General features: G+C 32.9%; 1 protein-coding gene and 1 long non-coding RNA gene across 5 annotated transcripts in view; one reads left to right on the forward strand and one right to left on the reverse strand.

Annotated features, from left to right (window-relative positions):
* Window positions 1–17,959, forward strand: part of LOC105319659 (putative amine oxidase [copper-containing]) — a 32,227-nt gene that overhangs the window by 536 nt on the left and 13,732 nt on the right. The window contains exon 1 of one of the 4 annotated variants that reach the window (XM_034471045.2): window positions 808–960. The exons of 2 other annotated variants lie outside the window; for them this stretch is intronic. The gene's annotated coding sequence lies outside the window, so the exon portion shown is untranslated. Of the gene's footprint in view, window positions 1–807; window positions 961–2,317; window positions 2,407–17,959 lie in introns of those variants that run through there. One more of the 4 variants, XM_066087436.1, reaches the window with a different exon arrangement.
* Window positions 10,247–16,598, reverse strand: LOC105340595 (uncharacterized). The gene is made up of 3 exons (XR_010715057.1): window positions 16,399–16,598; window positions 12,364–12,464; window positions 10,247–11,403 (listed from the first exon to the last, which is right to left on the reverse strand). It is a non-coding gene; the product is annotated as an uncharacterized lncRNA (long non-coding RNA).

The following is a 17,959-nucleotide window of genomic DNA, read 5'->3' on the forward strand; positions in this document are numbered from 1 at the left end:
GCATCAAGAGGTCCAGCCATTTGTTTAATTTAAACACATGCCCAAAATCTTTGAGGTCGGGGCAACATTTAGACGTCTTTACTTGGCGTGGGTTTTATCTTTGTCGGCTTAATATTCCGTACCTGTGTAAATTTAAAACGCATTTGAACCTATAGAAAAAAATGACAGTTGTATTTGCCAGACATTGTTCAGGAATATCATGTTACCGATATATTACCATTAACACGATTAATTAAGAGACGTTTTAAGAAATTTAGAATTTTTTCTGATATCAAGATTAATATTTAATATATTTGAAGTATCTTAAATTTGAAAGAAGAAATCCTCGCATGATATAATATATTTGTAAATCTCATATTATGGAGAAGATTTACCTTAATATTCAATAAAGTCGGAACTTGAAGTACATTTATATACATGTATCTATACTTATACGTTCGATTACAATTCGGCTAATGCAATAAAATATTTTTTAAAGAAAATATACCAATAGAAACAATGTTATACAAAAGTGTTGGTTTAAATTAACACTTCTGCTTTAAACACGTCAAAAAAGCGAAAATTAATGAGAGGTCTTGAGGGGGCAAATCCCTCGGCAAAAAGTGTCGGTGTGTATAGGTCAAGGAGCAGGTGAGAGCTTCGCCTTTATGAGTAACCATACTGTGTTTACAATAGACGAGGACTTGGAAGTTGTGAGTAAATTGGATTTTTTTATCAAGATATATGCTACACGGGACCGTTTCCCCAATTTTAGGATATACCCTCCACGACTAACCCGTTATCATCGATTTTATTACGGCTAACGAGATCTGCTTCAATATTTGAGAGATAACAAAGCACACACTTTATCACACACTTTATTTACCCGTTGAATCACTCGTCGGCCGTAAGTGTATTCTATATTTGTGATCATGCGCATTACATAAGTAAACTTACATAGGATTTTGCTTTCTTGGAAAGGTAAGGTTCAGCCAAGCTTTCATTTCATATCATTTTTCAGGAATAAGCGGGTAATGGTACATGTAGTAACATATGTTTGCACCATAAAGATAAATACCAAAACTACATGTATCGTCATCAGCTGAATTCAAATACCGTGGTATTTTATTATTACGTAGATTTTTTAAAACGTGATCTTTTTCACGTCCAAGCTAGCAGCAATGATAAAGTTTTGTTTAACTTGGCGAGTAAATGAAAATTTGTTTGGTTTTTATCTCAATAGCGCTCAAAGTACAGAGTAAATTTACTTATTTTATCTTGATCATGAGTTGGACACATTTGTGGTCGCTTCAAACGAAGTGACGAATAAAATTGACAAAAACTTATCAAATGTTGTAAATACATGCATGTGTCTGAGGTACACGTTTTTTTTCATAACGTTTACGATCAAACATTTCTTTAAAACCATGAACGACCGAACATTTTATTAGGACCAATTTACTGTAACTGTGATCCTAGGTAGGCAATTCACATGCCTATTGCAGCGTGTAGTTGTTAAGAAAAAAATATGTCGACCTACTTATTTTAAACCCATGAGTCCTGATTCTGCAGATTTGTGCCACATATGTTTTGAATTGTTCTGATAACTATTAATAGCTACAATAAATACTAGTACGTCGCATATTTTTTTTTCAAAAGAGTTATACAAAATAGATCGTTTCTATGACGTTAAGACAGAACTTGCGAGATTTTGAGACTAAGATTAGCTTGATAAAATAAATTTTGTATGGTGTCTCTTTATTTCAGCCATAAATAAGGTACTGGAAATGGAATGTTTATATTTTCCGCTGCAGGGGGAGGGAGCGTGCATTTATTTTCTATGGAGGGTAATCGTGTTCAAAAATCCAAACATGTAAACTTGTAAATCCAAATATGCAATCGTGTTGATGTGTGAGCCTGAGTATGAATGAGTGTAATTTTGATCATATAACCTAAAAAAAACTCAGGGATAAACACTTTAGAGTTGACCCCACAGGCCTTCAATCTAATTTTCCTACAGATGCTTAATTGCAGCTGTAAAATGCTGTTTGTTATTTACATTTAACCTGCTACTATAATACACACTTTCCATCTGTAATCCTTGCATTTGTATTTCCGTTTTCTGAAATATCACGGATGACATGTTACAAATTGACAATTACATTTAATGTAGTCTCGTTCAACCAGACGCTCGGCTGTCTCCGTAAATCTCCGACGAGCAGATAGTCTCTGCTCGTCAGAGATTTACGGAGACAGCCGAGCGTCTGGTTGAACGAGACTACATTTAATGTAAAGTCTACAAGTTTGTCAAATTTTGACATGACCATATATGGAAACAGTGACGTCACCGTTAGAAAAAGGCCAGCTGCAGGTAAAGGCATGCCGTAATCGCGGGAATAGGGACGGAGTAAATAAAAAAAAAATTAGGTAGGCCTATGATACTAATTATCTCTGAATAACAACATTTCTTAGAAAGTATTATTTTCGGAAAATTAAATTATGAGATTGGTGTATACATTTTTTTCAAGAGAATGTATAAAAGATGCGAGTGAAGAATTCGATCGGCTTCAGATATCTTCTTAGAACTGAAAAAAATACATTTAATGACTTTGTTTGAATACACGTGTATAGAGATATATATGCATTTTTATTAGAGTACATGCAACAAATTGTTAAAGTATAGGCCTCGGCTGAATTAAGAAAATATCTCCAAAAGCATCCTTATCGCCGCTACCATAAAGTTTGGACAAGAACACCCCCCCCCCTGCGAAAAATTATACGGGGTCGGCCAGCTGAGCTGCAAAGTTATCGATAAGAAAAACAAACTATTTAAAGGCATTGGTTTTGAGAATGTGATTAATATGAGACATAAGAAGCGACACTCTCTTTAAAAAGAATAAATAAATAAAAATTCCAAAGGTAAGGTTAACTGTCGTGAAATTAAAATGTGTATAAATTATTTTAGGAAATGTTTCATTGCATTGTCGGCAATATAAAGGGAAAAAACCTATTATGCAGGTAAAAATTGGCATTTTTTTTATTTCAAGCAATTATTACGGGATATGAGTATGATGTCCTGAATGTCGGTTCAATACAGACTCAATTTGTGAAGTTGGTTGATAAAAATTTTCTGGAGAGCTATTATAATACAGCTTTACAGCCACTTATGAACTAGTTGCAGGTCTGTAGCTCCTGGTCTGAAAAAAATTCGGATGGACTACTTAGGAGCTAGTGCCTTCCATAATAAAAAAAACTTCAATTTACGGCGCACAAAAATATGCGCTGTTTTTTTTAAAAATTATTATTATTGAAGATTGTGTTAATATTTATCGTTCACTTGCACAACAAAATAAAAGCCTCTCACGGGCCTGAAGGGCCCGTGAGAGCGAAGCTCTCCCTATAGACAACACGTGTACATATGTCTAAAAATAGAAATTACACTCTATACTTATGAAGTTGAAAAACTTTTCCAAGATGGAGGAAAAAAGAATAACTTCACGCGCAGTGACATCACAGGCATCCATGTTGAATTTGAATCTCGTACTAACTTCACGTTTGGTGATAATTTATCAGCTTTGTTTAATGAGTGATAAATACATTCAAACTTACCTAGTGTGTTCTTGAAAAATTAATTCCTACTTAAGAAAACAAATTTTCGTTTCCTACAACTTTCAACAGTTGCATTAGATCCGATCACTTGAATTTCAGGACATCTGATTGGACAAAAAACGTGTTTCAACATTGAATCAGTTTTAATTCATTGTTATTAAAATATAACATCATGTATTTGAATTAAATTTGCTTTCTGATAACTATATGAAAACACCAAAGACGACTTTCAATTTGAAATTTCGTTTTTAGGTTTTATTGTATTGCAAATGATCAATTTTTCTTTCCTGAGAAAATCTATGAGTAAAAAAAAAAGATGTTTTAATGAAGGATTTCAATTGTATTTCTTTTGGCTGTGTACGTTTCTATAACATTGTCAAAATGTGATGGAGACAGTAACCTGGGGCAGACTATATAGTCTATAGCATATCAGGGCCGGGCTTGAACAAATTTAATAAGCAATAAGATTAGAGTCCCAACAAAACAATTTATGATGCCAGAGATGATTAAAAGGGCATCTACTGATCTAGCCCCGTTTATATTGGCTTCGTCCTCCAAACGGTTACACCGTAAAACATACTGTTTTGTTTACTTAAAACGCATGATGTTCTGGAAATTACACAATTTATCTGTTTCTCAACAGTTCTACTTTGATTCTCGCGAGAAGGTATCAAGTCTAGTGAGATCGTCCGACATTGATAAATTGCATTGTGGGTCGAAATTTACTGACGCCGAAAAATTCTGTGGGATCAATGTGCAAGAAATCCATTGTGACGTCACTCGAAGGAACGACAACTCTGTTAGTCTTATGTAATTGCCTGACGTCATGACGTCAGGCATATCTAAGGTTTAAAAGTTACAATCTCCGAAACAGTGCAGACAATGGGACAAGCAATATCATGATATTTCACAAAAAAGATTAACCGATGCATGTTTAAGATGTCAGCATTTACGTTCATAAATGATGAAAATGTTATATGGCATGTAATAACAACAGCGAGCAAGAGTTTTCAAGTAAAAGGGACGGTCACCATGCAGAGCACGTGTGTAATCCTGATTTAAAAATAGATCTGCATTCCACCATATTTGAACGGTGAAAAAGGGGGAGGGGGTCATCGCAACAAGTTGAAACATATTGTCTATTACGGTACAATGTAAGTAATAATTAGTGTTGGATTATCATTATTACAAGACAGTCATCAGTTTGGATTAAAACAAATATATATTTATACAGGCGGAATGTTTACTGGAGGAACTACATGTAAATCGCCAAAGCAGAGTGTGACCTGATTTTCGTTCAGTTGGGCGATTTCATTAATTTTGAAAAGGGAACATAACTCGCGTGTCTTACTAAATGTACATTACTACATTTATCAATTACTAATCAAGTGTGTTTCTTAATTCGATAGATTTCTTCCAAAACATCCGATCCAAAGTATAATATACATGTATGTAGCTGTTACAAAGCAAATGTCAAAAAATTCATCTACCCCCCCCCCCCCTGGATCTCTGCCAATGGATGAGTTCATTCGTTGCGTGAACGGTAAAGCAGGATTTCGCGCCAAAATGTCTCATTCATAGTTTTTGCGCGTCGATTAGTTGACTCCCCTCTTTTTTGACAGCTGGCACTTTTCTTAACTTTATAGGATAAATGGAAATATCATGGATTTGCCCCCCTCCCCCTTCACTTTTGTAGGAGCATGCAATAATGAAACTGCAAATAAGGAATTATAATTGAATTGAAGTTACAGTAAGGGTTTTTTCATGAATTTGAGAATTCACCCTTTTATAATTGCTTGTCAAGATTATTTTGATAAAGCTGCCCACACACATTAAAAAACAATACGTGTTTGTATACCCTCTCATATTTCATAGGGTTGGAAGTTTTAAAAAATGCCTTTCAGTTGATTTTGCAATTTATACAACAAATCAGTTTAAAAAAACGACTATTAACTTCCCAGCTTTCAAGCTTACATGCACTTATATGATATGTGTACATTCCTTAAAAATTGAATTAATAAAAGAAATGAATTTCAAGTGATATATATGTACAGTGTACATGTTCTAGATTGAAGAAAAGACTAACATTTCGTCTTAAATGTGCACGTTCCATTTATAAATTTATGATCAGCAGCGAAAATTAAAATTCATTTCTGATAAAATAGCGTAATTGATACATGCATGCTTCCATTGAATAATTCTGTTTAGTCAGGCAAGCTTTTTGGAAAGCTATTACTTGTGGAATTATTTTATTTACAATGCATGATGTACAATGTACAAAGTCTTTTATCTTGTTCTCGTGAGAGTGTGAAATGGGAAACCATATTTTCAGGGAATTACTGGGACGATTAAAACAAGGCATTACTGGTCCGATTTACTGACGCCAAAAAAATCCGTTGAATGAATGTTCAACTAGTCCGAATTTTTCACACGCCTTGCCGGTAGAGCTCGCTTCGCGCCGGCGCGCCGCGGTAAAAAAATGAATACTTTATTTAGTATCTAAAAGATCAGTTCCTTGATGTGAATGTTTTTATTTTTCATCTGATAATTTGATAAGATATACAAGAACTATGTCGTGTTTCTTGATTGTCGCGCTATTGAAACTTATCTGGTGTCCTTTTTTATTACTTTTAATTCAAATTACCTTCTATTGAAACGCCGGAGCATTTTAATCGAGTTTAGGGCCAATAAACATCGATAAGTACCAGTCAATCAATTATCGAACTAACTTTTTAAAACAAAATGGCTGCAAATATGGCGGCGCCCAGGGCTGGAAGAAATTTTTTTTGGCCTTAGTACCCCTGATTCAACTTTCATTTTTCACTGATTTTCTTATATATACGTGTTAGCATTAATCCTCGCTTCGCGAGGCGGGCGAACATGAAATGTTATAATCTATAAAATTATTAACAAAAATATTTTTATCATTATTCAAATAAGCCCTCTGAATACGACGTTTATCACACGTGCTATCATAACTTATGAACCTAACTCCGTCACCCACATACGATACGATACGCCAGGGAATGAAGACACATTAACAATTTTGTTTAAACTCAACTTGTATCTAGGCCAAGTTATGATAAGTAAAATCGGTGTATACAATTTCAATTGTATATCATTTCATCAAAGTGAAATGATCGCCAGAATAAAAAAAAAATTGGCCTTGTAACAACAATCACAATGACCTTTTCAGAATGTATGGATGTCGTTTGATTTCTGTCCTTACATGTTTCAAATATATCATATCAATAATGATTGTGTTTATACATTTATCTTTATTTCATATGTGATATACACTCTACTTATTCCTATTTATCTGCATGGGTATCATCATTGATGTACACCATGTGCTTGACTCAAACTCGAAATACTCAAGACTGAATAGTAAGATCTGAACAGTTATCACCACGTGACCAAAAAACGCTCAAATATGCCTACATGTACAGCCGTCAGGGACTGAGCTGAAGGTCATGAACATTACTCTCATACGTACGATGTAGAAAATTTACGTGCGGTGTTTTTTTTTACTTCTGTGAAAATTTACGCGTTTAATTTTTACGGATTTTTAAAACTCGTAAAAATTAGCAGCACGTAAAAAATACCCGTTATACGGTATATTAATGATTATATTATTTATTTATTACATTTTTAATAAATGTAGCATATTCTATAATTACCGACATGCCGTATATATCTGTAACCCTGTATAAGGCAATAATTACGGCATGAGCGATTTGACATTATTATCAGTGTAGTGCATAAAAGATATTGTGGACTGAAAAAATGTATTAATAACCTTAATAAAAAAAAATTACATGTGAATGTTTCATCTTGACCTCTTTTAAAATGACTGACCACAGTAAATAATCAAATAGGCCCGTATGTTAGAAATATCGTTATTTTAGTGCACTCGTAAAAAGGTGTTAGCTGATTTCACGCAATAATTGTTGCATAAAATGAACAGGGTGTAATTTTGTTATGTTTGAACACATTCTTAAATTTAACCGTTGTAAATTGTTGACATTTGATTGAAGATTTTTGACATGCAAAAAATGACGTCATAATCGCACTTGATTTCAAACGGCGAGGAGTTTCCCGAAAGTGACAAAGTTACTAAATATAGCGCGAGTGCACTGTGACGTCATCCATGACTTTGTTCGTCTTTGTTTACGTTTCTCGACTCAATACGAAGGTATGGAAGCATGTAACAAATCTTTTGAGTCTCGCCAAAGCATATGCGGTACTCAAAACGTGTCTTCAAACTTTAAGTCACCGTAAATTACGAGTTATAAGTCGGCCATTTTTGGCATAGCACCACGGGTGAAAACATTAGAGAGCATTATGGGACTTAGACAAAAAATTTTGTTTGAGGAACTGTAGGTTTAACTCGTTCTTTTTCCCGCGCACACTGGTTCTTAGAGCTCGCTTCGCTAGCCGGCTCTGCGCGCCGGCGAGCTGCGCTCGCTATAACCTGTGAAATGTGACAGCGTGTTTTTATGCAGAAATATAAATCTATTTGTATACTGCCTATAAAATAACATCCTTGCTAATTTAAGAAAAGCAGGCTTGTATTGGTATAATTTATTAAGTCTCTACCCTCCCTCTCTCTCTCTCTCTCTCTCTCTCTCTCTCTCTCTCTCTGACTTCCATGTTGGAAAGGGCCCTAATTTACCATCACTAGATAAGATCTGCCCCGATGGAAAATAGGATCTTTTAATTTAGGAGTAGGATTTGACATTATGACTCAAGAAAAGATCCGCTTGATGAAATACTGGATGCAGATAATCAATATTCATATTGACTCTTGCTTTGCAGACACGTAGGGGGGGGGGGGGGGGGCAAAGCCCCCCCCCCCCTAATTTTCTCGCAGCAACTAATTTTCTTAAATTTACATATAAAAAATTGAATTACCATGGAGTCCCCCCCCACTTTTTTGGGAGTATGTATAAAAAATTGGCATGGAAATAAGGAAATTATGAGTGAAATTGAAGTTATACTACGCCAGGCAGGAATCTAAAATAAAATTTTACCGGGGTGTCAACATTTGCCCTTTTCACACAAATATTTTCTTTTTAAGAAATTTTTAAACTGAATCAACTTAAATTCTTTTAAGATACAAAATGCTAAGACAGCCGAAGAAATGTGGCTCTTTGCTAATATTACATGTGTTTAATTTCTTATGAACAAATCAATTCCTTTGGATACTTCCCCTTCTTTGATATCAACAAAGGCAAAAGTCTGATCCAAATATATCATTATGGAAAAATTAAAGGATCGAAGAATTGAACAATTTATTATAATTAGCATAACTTACACATGTGCCCTAGTGCAAATTAAAAATAACAATAATACGTACCGCTCGCAGGTATCGGTATTTAACTTGTAAAAAAATATTTGATTTTGTAACGTGTCACGTTTTTAAGCGTGTATCATGTTGGAAAGATGTGCAAAAAGAGGAAAATGTCCATTGTTTACAATGATCGTTTCAAACAGTCAAACACCTGAAGGTGTGAACTCTTCACACCTGCAGGGTGGTGTGTGTGTGTATACCTGAATGAAGCCGTTGTTTAATTTGTGACACCAACCAGTTTGATTTCCTGTTTATATAAGATCGACTGGCAATATTAATGTTGAAATAAAAAAAAACCCAGGTTTTAACTGTGTTTTTAACGTGAGTTTTAACTGCATGTAAAATTATGTATTTTCATTAATTTTACACATCGTGATGGATGTTTACGAACTCACCTTGGGTAAGTACTCCTTTTAAAGAATTACAAAACAGTACCACTTATTTTATAACAAAATACTCGAAATTGAAAAAAAAATACAAATGAAAAAATATATTCAGTACCCCGGACCTTTTATGTTAGGCGGACCTTTTCTTATACGGGCCGGACCCTTTTAGAGCACAGGCGGATTTAAATGTTAACATTTATGGTCCGCCCCGGACAATTTTACAGGGCGGACTTAAATTATACGACACCGGTCAGGACCGTAGCAATAGACCGTGGCTATTTATACACACCTCACAGCCTACTCAATATTCAGGGTCATGAACCCTGGGGAGCATTCATTATTGTCCCTAAGAGAGACAACTCTTGAAAACATGCATTAACTATACTCCGTTTCTTAAAGGGGCATGGTCACGATTTTGGTCAAAAATTATTTTTTCGATTTTAATGTTTACAATACTTCAGTAAGGCATTTTTAATAGGCAACCAAAATGTGAGTGTCATTTGATGAGTTATAAGCGAGTTACAAAGCTTACAATTCTTCGCTATGTAAACAAAGCGTTTTTTTACATTTTGAATGTTGAAGTAAAAATTCCAGTTTTAGACCAAAAATAAAGGTATTAATCGTTAGGAACTGTTTATTTATGCTTTAAATGAATAATAAGATAGACAAACCAGCTTTAAAAAGATTTTTTACTGGTATATTGAACCTAGGTAAACAAAAACAGGGCACGATCCTTGTTTACATGGCGAAGAATTGTGAGTTCTGTATCTTGCTTAAAACTCAATGACTGGCACCCAAATTTTATTTGGTAATTAGAAATGCATTCCTAAAGCATTGCAAATAATAAAAACAGAAAAATAAAATTTGACCAAAATCGTGACCATGCCCATTTAATCTTAATAAAATAAATAAATTGATAAAAGTTTTCAAAGTATTTTAATTATAAATAAATTAATACATATAACAATGAGTAAAAGGCATGAAAAAGGCATGAAAGAAGTACATTTATTCATCAAATATAGTAGGCGGTACATGTACCTGGTGAATATTAAATGTATATTGCTTGTAGGTACATGTACATAAATCTACACAACTACATTCAATTAATACACTGTGTTATGTAAACTGAAAAAAAAATACACAGGTTGTAAGTCTAGAGATCTTTTTTAAAATTAATTTTCTTAAAATGAAAAATAAATTAATGAAATTGCATATATCATTCTAAAAAAATCATTATACTAATAGACACGAAGTTCAACATAAATAAAGTGATACATTAGATGAATAGGATATAATGTACAGCAATTTAAGATTTAGATGTCATTTTTCATATGAAAGGTAATTAAAACTCCATACCATTTAAACAATGAAAAGAATGTGTTTTATTGGTGTAAGTTTCATTCAAATGTTGCTTTTTTTTATTAATAATATCATTTATGATCACATCGAATCAGTTTACCTTCTTTTCTATGAATCATTTTCTCAAAGAAGTGTTATTTTCATACTTTATATTATTTTTAAACAAACATAAGACTCGAGCTTTGTTTACATAACAATAAATTCTTACCCCTGTATCTCTTTTATAACTTGACTTCTAACATTCAAATTATGGTCAATTATTCAAAATGCGCAAGTATATCATTTTATGCATAAAGAAATTGAAATCAAAATTTTGATCTAAAATCGTGTCCAAGTCCCTATAAAAAAAACTTGTATAAAATAGTAAGGCTAAATTCCAATTTAAAAAAAATAGCTGTTTTCAAAAATGTTACATGTATATGAATATTTTATATAAAAACATATGTTAGATGGATGGGTAGGAAAAATACAAATTAAGTGCACTCGATAAAAAAGTTGCTGGTATTCATTATGTGAACACAATTCATCCAGTAACATGTAAAGTTATGCAACATAAATAAGAATGTTATGAATGATGTGTATAGAACAAATTCTTCTGTGGTTGGCTCCATAAATCTTGAAAAGATGGTGTGAGTTGGTAAAAAGGCAGAATAAGGTTCCATTCTAATCCTCATGCATTCCATTCAAGAAATATTCATTAATGTCATGGTCTGGAAACTAAAATAGAATAAACATAAAGTGTTAAGAGAATTACATGTAATTTTGCAAACATTGTGCATGCACTCATCAAATACTTACATGTATATATTCAATGACGTTATTTATGGAATGTGCAATTACTAACAATGTAATCTTTTCTAATATTGTACATACATGTATTACATCATTTTGCCACTAATTTTAAACCCAGCTGACAGTTTCTTTTTGTTATATATAGAGCGTCAAAAGATAGTTGCATCATGTGCATGTACTTTCAGTAATTTTAAAAGCCGTAAAAACATTTCAGTACTACAAAACACTTTAAATTTGTCAAATGATTTTACAAATGTAATATGTACTAATACACCAGTAAGTCATAAGTGATATATACTTTTTAAAGCAGTACAATGTATCACTTATAAGACAACATCAGGAAACCTCAATCAATTCTGCACACACATGATAAATGTAATGAATGTGTAACTTCAATGGTGTAACTTCAAAGATATTTAGATATCCAGTGGACAGAAAGATATTAAATATATTAAACAAAGATCTAAGTCACAAACACTTATGTAACACTTATGTAACATATGATTGTCTGTATGAGTTTCAACTATCAACATTCTATGTACACCAAAATATGATTGCGTCAATAACAAAAACTAATCTGAAAAACATATTTCCAGCATAAGAAATTCATGGGATTTCTGCAAATCCCATTTTCTCAGAGAGTGTAAAACACATCTCTTAAAGTTTATAATATTTTCAAACTCCTGGTATTCCTTTCAGAGGTTCCCACCCCTTAAAATACAGATAATCAAGCATATTTGCAACAAGATGCCCATATAAACCTTTCCCTTTTACACAAGACATTGTAGCTATTTAGATGACCTTGCTTAGCTTTCAATCATCTTAAACCAAATATATCTACATATGGAAGACAAGTTGTAAGTTTATTACATGACAAAGAAGTACCTTCTGGGCTTCAGCAGACATGACTGGGTCATTAGCAATATCAAATTGACAATATTTTCTATATTCCCGATCTTCAGATCATCTGGAAGCCGCAGGTAAATCTGTAGATTAGAAGAAAAAAGATACACTAGCTATCATTACAAAGCTAAATGCTGTCATTATCAAAACAAAAGGGTGTGTCCTAGATTACACTTTTTATGGGCACATGCAGAATCTGAGACATGGTCAAAACATTACCATGATAACAGCTATAACAACTCATTAAGTGGGAAATGACATATAACTATAAAATTTGTTATGGCTTTTCATACTCTCTCTCTCTTTCTCTCTCTCCATGATCTCTCTCAACATCTTTGTCAGCAATATTTCTAGTGCAATGTGGCATTATTGAAATATATATATGGTTCAATCATGGAAGCAAGACAATCAATAACAATTACATGTACATGTATACTGTAAATACTCTCTCTCTCTCTCTCTCTCTCTCTCTCTCTCTCTCTCTCTCTCTCTGAGTCTATCTCTCTCTCATACTCTCAATCGTATAATGTTATATTTACATAACAAATGCAGACCCTTGATTCATAAACACTCCCATCGTTAATAGATAAATAAGACATAAAGTTAACAGTTTGAATGAGATACAGATATCAAAACCACATGTACAGTGTATACATTGTACGTGTCGAGGAAATTCTGTATGGAAATGACTGAAAGCAGGATTGATACAAACTCAATATTTTAGGAAAAACATACAATATTTTTTAACGTATGCTACATTACAATATGTGTAAAAACTGACTATAATACACCTGCATTCACATTTCATACTAAAACATGTCTTTCAAGTCACATTTCATCAACGACCATTAATTTAATAATTATCGACATTTTTGTAACATGTGTACTAGACTTAATGCATTGTAGGCTTTTAAAAGAGTTTTTGAGTAGTTTAACAATGTAAGTAAGTATGTTCTTACCGACGAATGACTACTCCTTAGCCCGTTTTAGATTGTTGACAAAATCGAGGATTGCTGTTCAGACTGTTTCACACTGTCGTGTATCCGCGCCGGTAGTGACGTGTTTGGATAAAGTGAAAATGGTGGTTCCGTTTGCTTCTTGAAAAGTTTTCGTGTTATTTAAGGCATACATTGTCTACTTTTACATGAAAAAGATCGTCAGATCTATTTAAAAGTGTATAAAATCTTAAAAGTTCTACGAAGTTTATGTTAAAATTATGTAAATAAGCAGTTCATGTCGATTAATTTTGAACAACGGAACAGGTTTGGATGACCTTGTTTTTCAAAATAGGAACGGTTTGGATACGCATCTGATACGGTTTGGATGTAATTAATATGTGAGTGTAAACAGTTTCTTTAATTTCCCCTCGCGAGGGGGATATAGCATCGCTACCGTGCGATATACATGCCCTCATTGAAAAGCATGCTTTCAATATTATGGATATCATCATGTGATAGACATATACTATAAAGTCACATTGTTTAAAAAAATAAACATACACGTTAAAGACTTGTCCATTTAAGCCAACAGAACTTAATATACCGTAATTTGAATTTAATAAATTTTACACACGCTCCAAGTAACTTGCAATTGGCTTATAAAGATGGCATACAGAGTGCTTTACAAATATGTTAAGTCTGTTGTATAATCATTCCATCGATATTATTTTCGAAAGATTCAGCCTTACCAAAATCTTTACCGACACAAAAACACATGTGTTTACGACAGTTTCAATTGTTATGCTTCTATAAAGTTATCGGCTTTAAACGTGAAAAAATAAAAGAGATCAGTCAAATACAGAATTATACCAACTTTAAAAATGTTAAAGTCTGAAAAATCAACTAATGATACAAATATTTTTTTTTCTTGATCTCTTTTAAAATTGAAACGATATAATATATAGATACACTGCACAGAACAAACCGTGATAACGTGGATTTTTAATTATTGGTATCCTGATATGGGTTTCATGAAAATGAAAATATAATCACTTTTGATACAGAGTAATTAACTTATCAAATATCATACTTGTCTCATTTTCAAATTAAAAATTGAAACGTTCCAAAACAACTTTTTAGTTTTGCAACAGCCTAACAACTGCGCTTTGGCATATTTTTAACTATGAATTTTTTATCATTATACTTTCATGTTAAATACTAACGCGGGTTTTGTACATTTTCTGCAGTAACGATACCTTCATTTCCCGCAAGAGTCACCGAAACTTCTTGATATACATTGATACATATTAATCGTTTTGATTTTCTGGTGAGAATTATGATTGAATAAATGTACATATAAAATGGCTATGTTTACTTAGGTCTCGACATCACTTGAATTTTTTGGACCAACTATTTCTAACATCAGAGTAAATATATGACTTGGCAGACATCTATGGTACTTTGTATTATATCACTGGGAGTGAAATAATTGTAGAAATTTCTTTGTCTAGCGATGTACAGGCTTGGTGTTGAATGAAAACGACGCTCACTTTCATGATATTATTACCAAGCACGTTCTCCGTTAAACGTACTTCACGATTATAAATATCATTTCAGAATAACTAAAAAACACATCATATAGTCGCTTGCCATAAAAGTAGTAGATAGTTGTCTGTTAAGGTGTTAATATGATGTATTGCTTTTCAGGTTAAAGGTGAAAATCTTTTTTTTCTTACATTTTATTGTGTTCCTCATGTTTCAACTCATATTTTCTTTATAATTTAAAATTAAAGAAAGTAGTCTTTTGAAATGTTAGTAAAAAAAAACTTGATATAACTATATTTACATTTTTCTGTGTTTTTTTTCATGTGATAACACTAAGATATTCAGTCCAGTAAATTCAAATGACATTTGCTTATTCAAATATTTGAAAGTACAATTGCTTTGAATTAAATTAATATAAGTAATAAGAAATCATTCTTTCGATATTGTGAGGTGTAATTTCGTTTCGAGCTTTATTGGGTTTGACCACGCCCCGACCAAAATAATCAACTCATGATATTCGATCAAAGAATGATTCCTTATTTGTTAAATAATCAATTTCTGATCAATTATATACTTATACATTTGTATACCATTTAATCAGAGGGAAAAACTTGCTTGTCTAAAGAATTGAAATGAACTTAGTCATCCAGTTTTAGATCCCTTCGAACATGTGGAAGTATTTTGGTTTCATCACATTCATAAAAATGTCGAACAGGAAGGAATTCATCGTCTGTACATTATGTTCTTTTTACCTAACTTAAAATACATCTTTTGCATGCTGTGTAATTGAATGACCCAATATTTTTTAAAAAGATGTATCTTCGGTTGCACACCGATAAAATGCAAACTGCTCTCTTTATGTCTAAAATATCAAAAATGCTATAACTTTAAATTATTCAAACCGTACCATTTGCACAATTTATATATTTTAGCATCCAAACCGGAATAATTTATTTATCCAAACCGTACTACTTCTTTAGCAGGTGCATGAAGTTATTGCTATTTTTATACATATTAATGTATTAAAAAAATCAGTTTGATTTTATTTGGTTAATTTAATGTTTTAAATAAATTTTGGCTGCTTCAGATTTTTAGTATGTGTTATATTATCTACGTAATCTAGAAATAGTTCTTGGTTTTAGCGTTAAAATGACACGTTAACGATTGATTTTTCTACAAATAAGTCGTTTTTATTAACGATGAACAAAAATAACGCACACTCTTTTCAACTGCAAAACCTTCAGAAAAATATAAACGACTATTACGATATTTTAATTAATATTTACCTCATTGTCGATAGAAAAAAGGACACAACACTCATTGTTTTTGCAATGGATACGCCATTTTCACGTTATCCAAACATGTCACTACCGTCGCGGATACACGACAGTGGTTTCATGCTGAACAAAATTTAACGAGATAAGGCTAATCACCCCAAACTTCGAAACTTCGACTTCACATTAATAAACAATTCTTCTGCAACTTTAAATAATTTAAAAGCTTGCCAATATAAGAAACAAAAACTTTTACTTACTTTTTCCATTTAAACTCCTCTCTCGATTTTCACGAGTATGAGACTGGTCTCGTTAAAATCCCGAGATATACGAAGTTTTGACTTTCTCGGGTTTTTTATTCTTTCGTGAATATAAAAACCAGAAAGGTTCCGATTATGCTAATAAGGCTGTGTATAGCCACCGTCTAAAAACAATAAAAAATAAACAAGATATAAACAAATAAACAAGAATAAATGTCAAAGGAGCAGGTTTCTGGAATAAACGGGACATCGATCCCGAGTCCGAGCTTTCGCTGCACCAGATTCGATCCCGATGCGTTTATGCGACACTACTACCGTGGACATCCCGCTCGAATTTTTTTGTTTATATCATCATATATATCAAATGTGTAACGACGGTCGTTCTTGTCGATTGCAAACACTTTGCTGTTGAAATACCAGGCAGAATGCACAAGTTCGTGTTCTTTGAGTTTCTGTATGAGCATTGCGTTCTGCTGAGTAATGTGGTCCACCATCAAGAACTATTCTTTCATTTGTTTGCGGTGTTTCATGATAAGTGTTTTACTTTCCGGACTTATCATGCTCACGATAATCGGTCGGGGTCCACCGTTCCTATTTCCGGTACATTTTCAGTCCTATTTAAACTTTTTATTTCTTTTAATTCAAATTACTTTCTATTGAAACACTAGAAAATTTTAATGGAGTTTAGGGGCAATAAACATCGATAAGTACCAGTGAATCAATGATCGACATAACTTTTTAAAAACAAAATGGCTGCCAATATGGCGGCGCCCAGGACTGGAAGAAATATTTTTTTGGCCTTAGTACCCCTGATTCAAATTTCATTTTCACTGATTTTCTTATATATACGTGTTACCATTAATCCTCGCTTCGCGAGGCGGGCTTCGCCCGCCTCTCGCTGAGCTCGGTATAAATACATGTAAAGTAACAAATTTTTCCGCGAAAAATTACCAGATCTTTGCAGGTTGTTTATTTTAACTAATTCAGAAAGATAACAAGAGTAAAGCTGTCAATGTGACAGCAAACCGGTTTTCTTTTATGTGAACAGTATCCATAATCCATTTGTCAGTCTTGAATTGATAAATACTACCTATCCAAAGAAATGAGGAACTCTATGTGCAATGTTTTTGCCCAAAACGTTCAACAGCTGCTATTTTTTCATAAATTATCAGAAATCAAAATCCTAGCAAAATGCATACCTCTGATCTATGTATAATTGATCTGCAAAAAACACCTTCTTATCTTTAAAACGGTTCGAGGAGTTATCGGTACAATAAAGGTACATGTACCTTTTTGGCAGCCACACGCCCGCCCGCCATTTTTACTATTTCAATAATCGGAAACCCGGTTAAAAATTCTCTCTCAAAATTCTTAGAATTCAGAAGCAATGGAGTTACACGGGACCTCACGGCGGTCTTCGAACTCCATGCCGCTCAAAATATATTTATCCCCTTAGAAAATTTCTTGATCCGTCTAATTTCTAGATAAAACTTATATTCTAGTTTAAATTAAATGTCAATTTTTTAAAAAGAAATAAAGATATTAGGCATTTCCTTTTATA

Source organism: Magallana gigas, chromosome 6 (assembly GCF_963853765.1).
Source record: "Magallana gigas chromosome 6, xbMagGiga1.1, whole genome shotgun sequence".
NCBI lineage: Eukaryota > Metazoa > Mollusca > Bivalvia > Ostreida > Ostreidae > Magallana > Magallana gigas.